Source organism: Tenrec ecaudatus, chromosome 1, assembly GCF_050624435.1.
Source record: "Tenrec ecaudatus isolate mTenEca1 chromosome 1, mTenEca1.hap1, whole genome shotgun sequence".
Lineage (NCBI taxonomy): Eukaryota > Metazoa > Chordata > Mammalia > Afrosoricida > Tenrecidae > Tenrec > Tenrec ecaudatus.
Window position 1 is genome coordinate 3995870 of NC_134530.1, and position 14156 is coordinate 4010025.

Sequence of the window (14156 nt, forward strand, 5' to 3'; positions counted from 1 at the left end):
TGCTACTTCATCACTGTCATTTTGCTACTGTGATAAATTGTCATGTAAATATCTGACAGGTAGGATGTATTTTCCTTGTTACAAATTGAACATCATGAAAGCATAGTGATGAGTCACAAAAACAATATGTCATTATATATTGTGAAATATTTATCTACTTTTTGAAATATTGACTTCTAATGACAGATCAATGGAATTTTGTCTTGAAGCAAGGTGTAGCTTGGGTAACAGTCTTCACCCCCGGGGCACTCATTGGTGGGTGTATCTGCATGTGGGCAGACCCACCTGGAGATGGAGAGAGGAGCGGTGTCTCAGATCCTAAGACTAGGCTTGAGTTTGTGAGGAGCGCGGATTTGGAAACCTCGCTGCCAGAGGGCCCATTCTGACTCCCCATGACCCTCAAGAACAGAGCAGAATGGAAACCCTGTGGGGCATGGGGCTGCTGTGAGTGGGCGTTGACTTGAGGGCGAGGGGTTGGGAGGACAAGGAGCCCTGGTGATGCAGTGGCTACGCTCTCGGCCTCTAACCAGAAGGTTGACAGTTCAAACCCACCAGCCATTCTGAAGGAGAGAGACCAGCAATCTGCTCCTGTAAAGATTAGAACCAAAGAAAATCCCTTACTGCAAGGTCATGGTGATGCTTAGCGACTCTATGGGACAGAGTAGAACTGTCATCTTGATGGGAAGGGAATGCTGCATCGTTCGCCCGTAGAGAGGTTGGTAGGTTTAGACCCCTGACTGTGGGGCCAGCCCAGAACTGAGAGGGTCCTAAGGAGCGACTGTACAATTGGAAGAAAATAATAAGACAGAGAAGAGAGAGAGGGAATGTATTCTCCAACAGGTATATATAGTCTTGGGGTTAGCAACCCCCCAGCAATCACAGTTAATCATATAGGTAACAAGGTGGGCAGTGTCTTAACCCTGGAAGTTCCTGAGCTCTTTGGGGAGGAACCTAATTACCGATACTTGGGACAGGCAGCCTCCGGAGCAGGGAGAACAGTAGAAACATGTCTGCTCCTACAGATAAGGGCTGCTGGCCTCATGGTGATCAGCCAGATAGAGGCTTGTAAGAAATGTTCTTACAGTAGCACGATTGTGGGAGGATAGTGTGGGGAATGATTTTTAGTTGGGAGAATGTGACAGGATGAATCATCAGCTCACAAATGTGAAGCCCTCCCTCCGCCAGAATCCAGGCTTCTTAACCATGAGCGTCATGATTTGTCCGCACCCACGCTCTTCCTAGTCCACGAGGACCTTCAGGTTAGCAGCTGAGCATTTAACCCCAAGGCCACCAGGGCCCCTTCTTGGAATTCCTGTGGGGACAGGTCTACTCTGTCCCATAGGGCCGTTGTGAGTCAGCTGACTCCAGGGCATATTACAACAATGGACAAGACAGAGGAGCTGCAACCAAGCTGAACGCCACCAGTGTGGCCCTTCTGACTCATAGGATGGAGTAGAACTGGCCCTGTGGGTTTCTGAGACTGAAAGCCTCTCCAGGAGTCAGACAACCTCGTCTTTCTCCCTCAGAGCAGCTGGTGGTTTCGAACTGTGGACCTTGCTGATAAAGACACAAGGCGTAACCCACCGCGGCCCCTCTAGTTGCCGTAACAGGCCACTCACACAGATCTGCTATGGTGAGGCTCACCCGGGACCCAGGGAGCTTTCACTGCCGCGATCCAGAGGGTAGGGTCATTAGGAGTCTGAATGGACTCAGTCCTACACCAAGGACCTTATCCTCCTTGATGCCTGGGGGAGACAGACACAGACAAGAATACTTATCAGGGGAGGACACTCCACGGAAGAGAAACACAAAACAACCCCATTATCTATTTGCAACGAAAACTCCTGGCCGTTAGGCCTCGCTGGCGAAGGAGGTCTATCTTTGAGAAAAGAACATCACACTTCAGAACAATGGGAACCCTCGTCCTGTCGGTGTTCGGTGCCATCGAGTCGGTTCCGACCCGTAGTGACTCGCTGCGCGCAGCAGAACCAGACCTGCCGGTCCTGTGCCGTCTTCAAATCATTCTCCTGTCTGAGCCCGCGGCCGCAGCCACTGTGCCCGCCCTGCTTGTCGCGGGCCTTCCTCTTATTCTTGTCCCTGCCCTTATTCTTTTATTTTTTCCCCTGGTCTATGGCTTTTATTTACTCTTTTTTGTTTTTTACATTTTATTAGGGGCTCATACAACTCTTATCACCATCCACACATATACATACATCAATTGTATAAAGCACATCCGTACATTCTTTGCCCTCATCATTTTCAAAGCATTTGCTCTCCACTTAAGCCCTTTGCATCAGGTCCGTTTTTTCCCCTTCCTTCCTGCTTCCCCCCTCCCTCATGAGCCCTTGATAATCCACAGATTGTTATTTTGTCATATCTTGCCCTATCCGGAGTCTCCCTTTCCCCCCTTCTCTGCGTCCATCACCCAGGGAGGAGGTCACATGTGGATCCTTGTAATCAGTTCCCCCTTTCCAACCCACTTACCCTCCACTCTCCCAGCCTCGCCCCTCACACCCCTGGTCCTGAAGGTATCATCCACCCTGGATTCCCTGTGCCTCCAGCTCCCATATGCACCAGTGTTCAGCCTCTGCCCTATCCAGCCCTGCAAGGTAGAATTTGGATCATGGTAGGTGGGGGGAGGAAGCATCCAGGATCTGGGGGAAAGCTGTGTTCTTCATCGGTGCTACATCGCACCCTGACTGACCCATCTCCTCTCCTAAACCCCTCTATGAGGGGATCTCCAGTGGCCGACAAATGGGCCTTGGGTCTCCACTCTGCACTTCCCCCTTCATTCACTATGGTGTGTATATATATATATATATATATATATATATATATATATATATACACACACACAAATATATATATATTTTTTGCGTGATGCCTTATACCTGGTCCCTTTGGCACCTCTTGATCACACAGGCTGGTGTGCTTCTTTGCCCTTTCTCTTTCCCAAGCAAGATGTCCTTCTCCAGGGACTGGTCCCTGCTGACAGCATGTTGTCGGTTTGTCACACTGTGGTGGCTTGTGTGTTGCTGTGACTCTGGAAGCTATGTCACTTGTGTTTCTTTTCTTTTTTAAAAAAAATTCATTTTATTTGGGGCTTGTACAACTCTTATCACAAGCCATCCATCCATCCATCCATTGTATCAAGCACATTTGTACATTTGTTGCCATCATCATTCTCAAAACATTTGCTTTCTATTTGAGCCCTGATATCAGCTCCTCATTTCTCCCCTCCTTCCCCACTCCCCACACCCTCATGAACCTTTGATAATTCATAAATTATTATTATTTTATCATATCTTATACTGTCCAACATCTCCCTTCACCCACTTTTCTGTTGTCCGCCCCCCAGGGAGGAGGTTTATGTAGATCCTTGTAATCTGTTCTCCCTTTCTACCCCACCTTCCCTCCACCCTCCTACTATCGCCACGCTCACCGCTGGTCCTGAAAAGGGATCATCCACCCTGGATTCCCTGTGTTTCCAGTTCCTATCTGTACCATTGTACATCCTCTGGTCCTGCCAGACTTGTAAGGTAGAATTGGGATCATGATAGTGGTGGGGAGGAAGCATTTAGGAACTAGAGGAAAGTTATATGTTTCATCATTGCTACACTGCACCCGGACTGGCTCGTCTTCTCTCCGGGACCCTTCTGTAGCCACTGGTGTTTCAAACGTCAGCAGAGTCACCCGAAATAAACCAGTTTCCCCAGAACTTCTAGACGAAGGACAGACCACACAGGAGGCATCGGTCGCCTACTTCGGAAGAAGCATTAGGAGGCATCGGCAGATCCTGAAGGCCTTGTGACTGGAAATAGAGCCTTGTTGGAGAGAGTGCCGGAGGATGGGCCCCGGGTTCGGGTCCGAGGGCACTTGGAATGTGACTGAGGAGAAGCTGACTCCTTGAAATGGAGTCGGCCACTGAGACACGAGTCCCCTGAAGCTTGTGGGAGCGGAGCCTTCAGCTCTTCATTTGCTGATGGGGCATGGCTCCAGGTGAGAGGAAATAGCCGCAGAAAGTCTGCTAATGATTGGAACTTGAAATGTGCCAAGTATGAACCTAAGAACATTGGAAGTCACCAGAAAAGAAACAGAATGCCTAGAGATCAATAAAGGTGTTGTATTGTTGTTGTTGTTGTTGTCAGGTGCCATTGAGCCAGCTCCGACCCACAGCGACCCTGCACACAACAGAAGGAACAACTGTCCGGTCCCATGTCATCCTCACAATGCCTGAGCCCATGCATGCAACTGCTGTGTCCACCCATCTTGTCCTTCCCCTTTCGCACTGCCCCTCTGCCCAGCACGCTGTCCTTCTCCAGGGCCGGCTCTCTCCTGACAACACGTCCAAAGTCTGTAAGATGAAGTCTCGCCATCTTTGCCCCGGAGGAGGGCTCTGGCCTGATTTCTTCCAACACAGATCGGTTTGAGTCAGTTTCAGTGGAACTTCCAGACAAAGAACAAACCGTGAAGAGGGACACGGCTCCCTGCTTTGGAAGAAGAAGCCACTGAGCACCTTAAGCTGGCTTTGAAGCACCGTCTGGCAGCGGCCATGTTGAATCAGAACGTTGCCTGGTTTCCCTTGCCCAGGAGTGGCACGTTCCAAGGACATGGCCTTCCATGCTACTCATTGTCAAACAGGATGTGACAGTCAGTCCCAGAGAACAGGGTTGTCTGTGATGCCGTTGCACCATGGAATGGCACCATGGACGAGGAAATCCAGCCAGCACACCCTTAGCCAAATGTAGGTACCTACCGCAAAGAAATGGAACAATTCTACCAAGGTCTCCTTTCTGAAATTGGCCAAACATAGAATCAAGATTCATTGATAAGGACTGGTGATCAGAATGCCCAAGTTACAAACCTCTGCTGGTAGGACTGTCAATATGGCCAGCCACTGTGGAAAATGGTTCCTTAAACAACCGGGAATAAAAATCCCACCACACCCAGCAACCCCTCTGCGAGGTAGCTAACCTAAAGAAGTAAGGGCCATCACACAGACCGGCATCGGCTCTCTGTTTACTGCGGCACTGCTCCGAACGGCAAAAAGAAGGAAGTGCCCTAGATGCCCCCAGTAGAAAAATGGAAGAAGAAACTCTGGTTCATGCACACAGCGGAATACTATGCATCCCTGAAAAATAAAAACAAACCCACACATCCCCTCAGCGCATGGGCAGACCTGGAGAATACCCTGTTAAGTGAAACTAGCTAATCCCCAAAGGGCAAATAGACATGTAATCATGTTATTGGGCTTGCACAACTCATCGCAATCCATCCATCCATCCATTGTGTCCAGCACATTTGTACATCTGTTGCCATCATCATTCTCAAAACATTCGCTTTCTACTTGAGCCCTTGGTATCAGCTCCTCATTTTTCCCCTCCCTCCCTCATGAACCTTTCTAATTGATAAATTATTATTATTTATTCATGTCTTACACTGACATATTTCTCTCTTCATCCACTTTTCTGTTGTCCATCCCCCCAGGAGGGGCTGTAGATAGATCATTGTGATTGGTTCCCCCTACCCCCACCTTCCCTTTCCCCTTCCCCTCTTGGTACCCCTACTTTCAATATTGGTGCTGAGGGGCTTATCTGTCCTCGATTCCCTGTGTTTCTAGTTCTTATCTGTACCCATGTACATGCTCTGGTCTAGCCAGATTTGTAAGGTGGAATTGGGGTCATGATAGTGAGAGGGAGGAAGCATTAAAGAGCAAGAGGAACGTATGTTTTATAATTGCTATACTGCCCCCTGACTGGCTTGTCTCCTCCCCACGACCCTTCTGTAAGGGGATGTCCAACTGCCTATAGATGGGCTTTGGGTCTCCACTCCGCACTCCCCCTCATTCACAATGATATGATTTTTGTGTGTGCTGTGTCTGATGCCTGATACCTGATCCTATCAATACCTCATGATCACACAGGCTGATGTGCTTCTTCCATGTGGGCTTTGTTGCTTCTCAAATAGAAAATGTTTTGAAAATGATGATAGCAACATATGTACCAATGTGCTTGATACCAAGGATATATGGATTGTTATAAGAGCTGTAAGAGGCTCCAATAAAATTATGTATTTTTAAAACCTTAACACCTTAAAAAAGAAATTTTTCATCTACATATAACCTCCTCCCTGGGGGACAGACAACAGAAAAGTGGGTGAAGGGAATGTAGGACAGTGCAAGATATGACAAAACAATAATTTATAAAAATGATCAAGGGTTCATGAGGGAGGGGGCAGGGAGGGGAAAATGAGGAGCTGATGCCAGGGGCTTAGGTGGAGAGCAAATGTTCTGAGAGTGATGAGGGCCATGAATGTACAAATGTGCTTTACACAGTTGATGTATGTATGTAGTGTGGTAAGAATTGTATGAGCGACCCCTAATAAAATTATTAAAAATTTTTAAAAGATAAAGAAAAAATAAATTTTCTATTTCTTTTTATTCTGAACGCGTGTCGCCAGCCATGGTGAATGCTGGGAATGTCTTGTTGATGACGAGGCCGGGCCAGGGCAGCCGCTGTCGCCGTTTCTGTCCGTCTCTGAGCTCCGCAAGCACAGCCCGTCATCGGCAGCATTTTTAGAAAATGAAGCACAAGATACAATCGCGAGAAAAGAACAGCAGGAACGACGCCGCAGGGAGCGGCCAAGGAGTTGGGGCGATGCCAGCTGTGGTGGTCTTGACCCCTGGCATGAACTTCACCCACCAAGCTGAACACCAAAGGCATCGAGCACGACCCTCCTGTGCAGCTGGGGTTGGCGTCTTCGGACCCTGGCTCTGCCAAGACCATTCCAAACAACGGGAAGCCCTGCCTACGATCTTCCTGCACTCAGCGTTATTGCATGGCCACCCGAGTCTAAAGAGGGATTTATGGACCGGTATCGGACATCCGGGCTCATAGAGGACATAAGGACTTGAACTGGACTGGGCTAGGCTGTTTCTCAATAGACAATTGTTCTTTGATAGCAGGCTCTTCCTTAGATACACAGGAGTCTCTATGAGTTTGTTTCTCTAGTTAACCCGGACAAACACACCAATAAAGGCTCTATTGAAAATGAAAAAAGAGTAGCAACTGAATTTCCAGGATGATTATGTAGAAATAAAGGGATCTAGTGCTCATGGAAGCAGCAGTCAAGAGAGGAAACAACGCATTGCACTGGGTAACTCTTCTGCACAAGACCTCTTTAGACTGTTGAAGAGCATGGATGCTTCTTTGAGGACCAAGGTGCGCCTGACCCAAGCCATCGACGTTTCAGTCACCTCATTTCCATGTGAAAGGTGGACGCTGACTAAAGAAGGAAGACTGGAGAAGAATGGATGCATTGGAATTAGGAAGCTGGAGAAGAATGTTGAAAGTACCATGGGCTTTGTCTTACATGCTTTGGACATATTGTCAGGAGAGATCAGTCCCTGGAGAAGGATCGTGTTTGGTAAAGTAGAGGGGCAACGAAATAGAGGAAGGACCCTGGACAAGATGGGCAGACACAGTGGCTGCAACAGTGGGCTCAGGCATAGGAACAACTGCATGGCAGTGACATCATCTCCTGTCAACTTGAGTGAAGGGGTGGAGCCTAGCCTGTCAATCAGGTCATAGCTAATGAGGCCTCTGTGTGGACATGGCCTTCTCCTGAGGATTCTGGGAACTCCTGTCTTCCTCCCTGGAGGTGGGCACACTCTCTATTACACATTCCTGTTGACAAGACACATGGAGTCATGCTGATGGAGCCCTGGAGCTAGTGGAGACCCACGCCAGTGCTGAGATGTTTCCATCACCACTGGATCCACAAGACTTTCCACCCACTGGGCTGTGATCTTCCTGCATTCGGCATCATTGTGTGTGATACGTGAGTCTGAAGAGAAACTATAGCCGGCATCGGACATCTGGGCTAATATCAGATATGTGCACCTTGATCTGGACTGGGAAGTTTTGTCAATATACGATTGATCTTTTATCTAAAGCTCTTATACACACAGGAGTGTCTATGAAATTGTTCCATGTCGTTCCAGTCAAAAGCCAGTGTGTGAGTGTGTGTGCGTGCACACGTGTGTCATACAGCAAGCTGACTCCAAAAAAATTCAGTGGATGAATCAAGGTCAACGAAATATGCAGGAGTACGGGGGCTTGTGGAACATGGAGGTGCATAGTCTTAGGGTGTCCTGAAGGCAGGGGAGGGGCCACAGAGTGTAGTGGGGCAAGAGGGCCCACATATTGGGGAGGTTTGCCCCCCCCAGAGGAAATGAGAGCCCCCTGGTGTGTCCTTGCTGATGCAGTGGGAGACGTGGTGATGGGCATCGTGGGTTCTGAGTTGGGCTTGCTAACTGCAAGGTTTGCAATTCAAAACCACCAGCCTTTCTAAGGGAGAAAGATGAGGTCTTTCTTTCTTTCTTTCTTTCTTTCTTTCTTTCTTTCTTTCTTTCTTTCTTTCTTTCTTTCTTTCTTTTTTAGATGAGGCTTCCTACTCCAATGAACAGTTACGGTCTCCAAAGAGGCAGTTCTACCCTGTCCTATAGCGTCGCTCTGAGTGGACATGGACACAGTGGCAGTGAGGGTTTTGAGTGGCATGTCCCCAGCATGCTCTAGGTGTTAGTAAGCTCCCTACTGCTGCCCAGAAAAACCAATAAAAACAAAAGCCCAAACTCAGGAAGGTGGGTCAAGGTGGAACCCTGAAACTCAGAAGTGGTTGGTTCTGGGTTTGTTTGTTTGTTTGTTTTTATTATTCGTTTATTTTTCTGGGTTTGTTTTGAAGGTGTCGCAGACACAACTTGTTTCAGGTCTGGTAAGAAATTGAGAGTGGGGGTGGGGAGACATGGGATGTAAGAGGGAGCCAAGATTTTCACCTGAGCACCTGGGAGGAGGAGGTACCTGCTGAGGATGGAGAGACAGGATATATCTGACCAAGTGAAAAAGTTAAGAAAGAAAAGAAGCCTTCGCTGAGGCTTTATTAGAAGTGGCCAAAAATAAACACATAAACGGCCCCTTCTTGGCCTGCACATGGGACGGTCCCATCACTGTCGCCTGGACCCTGGACCCGCCCTGGTCCCCTGCCCGCCCGGCACAGTCGGTTCTCCCCGCGGCAGCCAGAGGGCGCCCGTGAGCGCCAGCCTCGGCCCTTCCTCACCTGCCCGCACCTCCCGCAGGTCAAAGCGGAGTCCTCTTGCAGTCCCGCACCCAGGGCCCTGCAAACACAGGCGCCCATCTGCGGGAGTGTTCCGCAGCCTGCACTCTATTCCTCTCTCTTCATCAAGGATCCCGCACCCTCCTCTCGCCCCCTTCCCAGCCATGCGCCCCAGCACTGGGAACAAAATCCTAATGCCCCATGCACCTGCTTTATTCCTCTCTCCAGCAGGGTGGTTCTTTCTGCCCACACAGCACCCACTGAGCATGTTCATTATTGCATATCTTCCCCTCTAGACTATGTGCCACAGGAGGGCCGTTGGTTTCACAGGTAGTTAGTGAGCGCCCACTAATATGCAGGGGAGCCCGAGCCTTAGTCGGTTTGCCCTAGGCAAGGTCAGCGGGGTTGAAACCACCAGCCGCTCCCAGAGACAATAATGAGGCTTTCTGCCCCCATAAACAGTTACAACACCGGGTACCCACAGTGGCACGTCCACCCAGCCCTCTACTCGAGGGCAGTGAGCTTTGGGCGGGCGTGCCAGGGGCGAATGAGTGCTTGGCTGCTAACTGAAAGGTCGGCAGTTTGACGCCAACTGTCGCCTCACAGAAGGAAGATGAGCGGTCTCCTTTCGCAAAGTAGTTCTGCTCGGTCCTACAGGGTTGCTGTGAGTCCGAATCCACTGGCTGTCAACTTTTTTTTAAAACATTTTTGTTTTTGTTTGTAACTGGGGGCCAGGACCCATCGGTGGAAGGGGCTGTGATCCACCCCTAAGGTGCAGGAAGCAGATATCAGAAGCCACACCCAGAAGCAAATTCGATGTAGCCCGGCCAACTTGCAATCCCAAGCCAGGGTGAAGTAGATAGCGGAAGGAAGTGTGTGTTCCCCCCAGACATCCTGACCCGTCTGTCCCGTGGCTCTCCCAGCCTTGGTGCTCCTGCTGCTGTTAGATGTCCTCCAATCAGTTCCAACGCAGAGCGCACTGAGGCCCGGGCCTATGCCGCCCTCGTAATGGTTGAGGCGTTGTAGCCCTCGGTGGCAGCCACGGTGCCAAACCGTCTCCTTTCTCTTTTTTGTCATGGACCTTCTAGTTTACCACGCACTGATGTCCTTCCCCAGGGACGGGCCTCTTGAGAACACAGCCAAGATACTGGAGGCAAAGTCACTGCTCCACCCTTGGCTTGAAGGAGCATGCTGGACGTGCTTCTTCCAAGTCAGATTTCTTTGCTCTTCCGGAGCTCAGGTGGTATCGTGGTTACACACTGGGCTGCTAACTCCAAGGTCAGCAGTTTGAACCCACCGGCCTATCCCCAGGAGAAAGATGGGGCTTTCTACCCCCACAAAGAGTTCCAGTCTCGGAAACCCACGGGGCAGTTCCACCCCGTCTTCTCGGCTTGCTGTGGGTCAGCGTGGACTTGATGGCAGTGAGTTGGGTTGGGGTTGGGCTTGGGGGCTGGCAGTCTAGGGTGGAGTCCGCCTTCTTGGCCAGCGCCATCGTGCAAACGCCTCGGTTCTGCTCAGCCAGCTTGCGAAGGCACAGAGGCAACTGGAAAGGCCGTTGCTCGGGTCAATCACACTGTTGTCCTCAGAGTAACTTCTTTGCTCTGGAACACTGGAAAGCGGCTGCTGTGGTGGGGTTGCCCAGTGGCCATACGTCACTGTCCTCGGCACCTTCACCACTGCTTCCAGGAGCATCGACTGTGGGTCCCGGTAAAAGGAAACCCTTGGCAACGTCAATCTTTTGATGATGGTGTTGCTTGTGGCTCGGTGGGTAGGTTTTTTCCATCTTGTTTTGTTTGCTTCACGATGACACGGAATCCACCCTTGAAAGACGTCCTCTCTCATCTTCATCACCACGTGCTCTGAGTCCTGCTTTCCCTTCTCAAGCCAGGCCGTGGACCCCGCGTTGCGGCGGTTGTGAATGAGCCTTCCTCCCCGCCTGATGCCACGTCCTTCTTCACGTGGCCCAGCTTCTCCGGGATGATTGGTTCAGCATACAAGTTGCATAAGTGTGGTGAGAAGATACAACCCCGACCCACGCACCGGCTGCTTTCAAACCATCACGTCTCTGCTTGTTCCGTTTGAATGACTGTCTCTCAAGCCAGGTGCACGCCCCCCACGAGCACCAGGCTGCATTCTAGAATTTGCCATCCTTCCCGAGGTTATCCACGGTTTTGTTGTTGTTGTTTGCTTTGTTTTTTAGGATCCATACAGTCACATCTCTGTGCATTGTCAATAAAACACGAGTAAATGTTTTTCTGGTACGCTCTGTTTTTCCGCCACGATCCACTGGACATCAGCAATGCTATCCTTTGCTCCACACCCTCCTATGAATCTGTCCTGAACGTCCGGCAGCTCCCTGTCAAAGTAACTTGTCACTGTTGTTGGATGATCTTCAGCAACATTTCACTTGCATGTGATATGGATGCTGTCATTCTATGCTTTGAGCCTTCTTTTTTTTTTATTTATTTTTCTTAATTTTATGTATTTATTTATTTATTTTTATTTGCATTTTATTAGGGGCTCATACAACTCTTATCACAATCCATACATAAACATATACATACATCAATTGTATAAAGCACATCCGTACATGTCTTTGCCCTAATCATTTTCTTTCTTTTTTTTTTAAATCTTTTTATTGGGGCTCATAAGGCTCTTATCACAATCTGTACATACATCACATGAGCAAAGCACCCTTATACATTCGTTGCACTTGTCACTCTCATAATTCACCTTGCTTTGAGCCTTCTGTTGGGTCACCTTCCTCTGGAATGGGTACTGCGATGGAGCTCTTCCGTCGGTTGGCTGAGTAGCTGTCTTCCGCATTTCCTGGCACAGCCCACTGAGAGCTTCCAGTGCGTCCTCAGCTTGTTGAAGCATTTCAACTGGTGTTCCATCGACTCCTGGAGCCTGGTTTTTGGCTGACGCTGCCAGCGCCGCTTGAACTTCTTTCCCAGCACCGTTTGTTCTTGCTCACGTGCTACCTCCTGAGATGGTCGCATATGGACTAGTTCTGTTGGCAACAGTGACTCGGCGAATTCTTCCCGTCTTCTTTGGATGCTTTCCGCATCTTTCGATATTTTGTCGATAAGAGTCTCCCCGTCACGGAACTTGAAACTTGGATTTTTTTTTCTTGAGTCCTTTCAGGGTCAGATATGCTGAGTGTGTTTTTTTCTGCCTTGCTTTCTAACTCTTGGACATTTCATTATATCTGACGTGTCTTCTATGGTTGCCCTTTGGCTGCTGTACATTCAAGAGCAAGTTGTAGAGTCGCTCCTGACATCCACTTCGATCCTTTCTTTCCGAACGACTTTCTGCTTTCTTCGTGAAAGACGGTCTTCATGTGCTCCCACAGCTCATCAGGTCTTCTGTCCTTCGCGTTCAATGGGATGCATCTGGCCTTGAGATGCCCTTGACATTCAGGTGGGATAGACTCAAGGTCATATTTTGGCTCTGGCAGACTTCATTAGAAAATCATTTTATTGGGAGTTCATACAACTCTTATCACAATCCATCCATCCATCCATTGGGTCCAGCACATTTGCGCATTTGTTGCCGCCATCATTCTCAAAACATTTTCTTTCTGCTTGAGCCCTTGGTACCAGCTCCTCATTTCCCCGCCTCCCTCCCGACTTCATTTTCTTCAGCTTCGCTGGGAAGTTGCATGGGAGCAAATGGTGGTCTGTCCCACAGTCAGCTGTGGGCCTGGCGTGAGCACGGCTGATACTGCGCGTCTCTGTGTCTCTTCCCTCGGGGGCTGAACTCATGTGACCCCACGGATGCAGAGTGGAACAGTTCCAGAGGGGTTTCAAGATTGTATGACCTTTAGGAAGCAGATCACCAGGCCTGTCTTCTGAGGCACCTCTGGGTGGATTTGAGCCACCAGCCTTTGGCAAGGGGTCGAGTGCTTCATTGTAAATGCCACTGTGTCATTGTAAATGCCACTGAGAAAAAAATCCTTGGAGATTCCTATGCGTGTAAGAGAGAACTTTATATCAAAGAGCAATTGTACATTAAGAAAGCATCCCAGCTGAGTCCAGATCAAGTCCATCAGTTGGATATGACCCCATAGGTTGATACCAGTCCATAAATTCCTCTTTAGACTCACACAACCATGCACTGATGCTGAATGCAGGAAGATCACAGGCCAGCGGGTGGAAAGTCTTGTGGATCCAGTGGTGGTGGAAGCATCTCAGCATGTGGGTCTCCATGTGGCGCCCGCAGGTCCAGGCCTCTGACTCTATCAGTGTAGCTCCATGTGGCTCATCAATAGGAATGTCTCGCAGGGAGAGTCTGTGTGCCCCGCCTCTACTGAGCTATTTATCTCCAGAGGACCTCCAAATGAGGTCATTAAGCTGCGACCTGATGGACAAACTAACTCCACCCTTCATTCTTAGTAGTCTCAAGTGGACACCAGATTATGTAACCACAACAGCCGCCTATGAGTAGGAATTCACTTGAGTGCAACCGCTAGCAACAACATGATATTGATTAGGGTCTAAACCTGCGGTTCTCAACCTGTGGGTCGCGACCCCGTGGGGGGTTGTCTAACGACTCTTTCATAGGGTCGCCTAAGATCATCAGAAAACACATATTATTTTGGATGATCTTAGGAACTGAGACACTGCTCCTCTCTGTCTCCAGGCGGGTCTGCCCACATGCAGATATGCCCACCTACGAGTACCCGGGGTGAAGACTGTTACCCACGCTACACCACGCTTCAAGACAAAATTTCATTGATTTGTCATTAGAAATCAATATTTCACAATATATAATGACATATTGTTTTGTGATTAATCACTATGCTTTAATTATGTTCAATTTGTGACAATGAAAATACACCCTGCAGATCAGATATTTACATGACGATTCATAACAGTAGCAAACTTACAGTTATGAAGTAGCAACGAAAATCATATTATGGTTGGGAGTCACTGTAAGGAATTTTGGGGCGCGAAACAGAACCAAAGATCCAATCGCAAAATTTAGAAGCAGGCTTTATTGGGAGGCTTGCATGCAGATTCAGCAACTCAGGGGATTGAGCC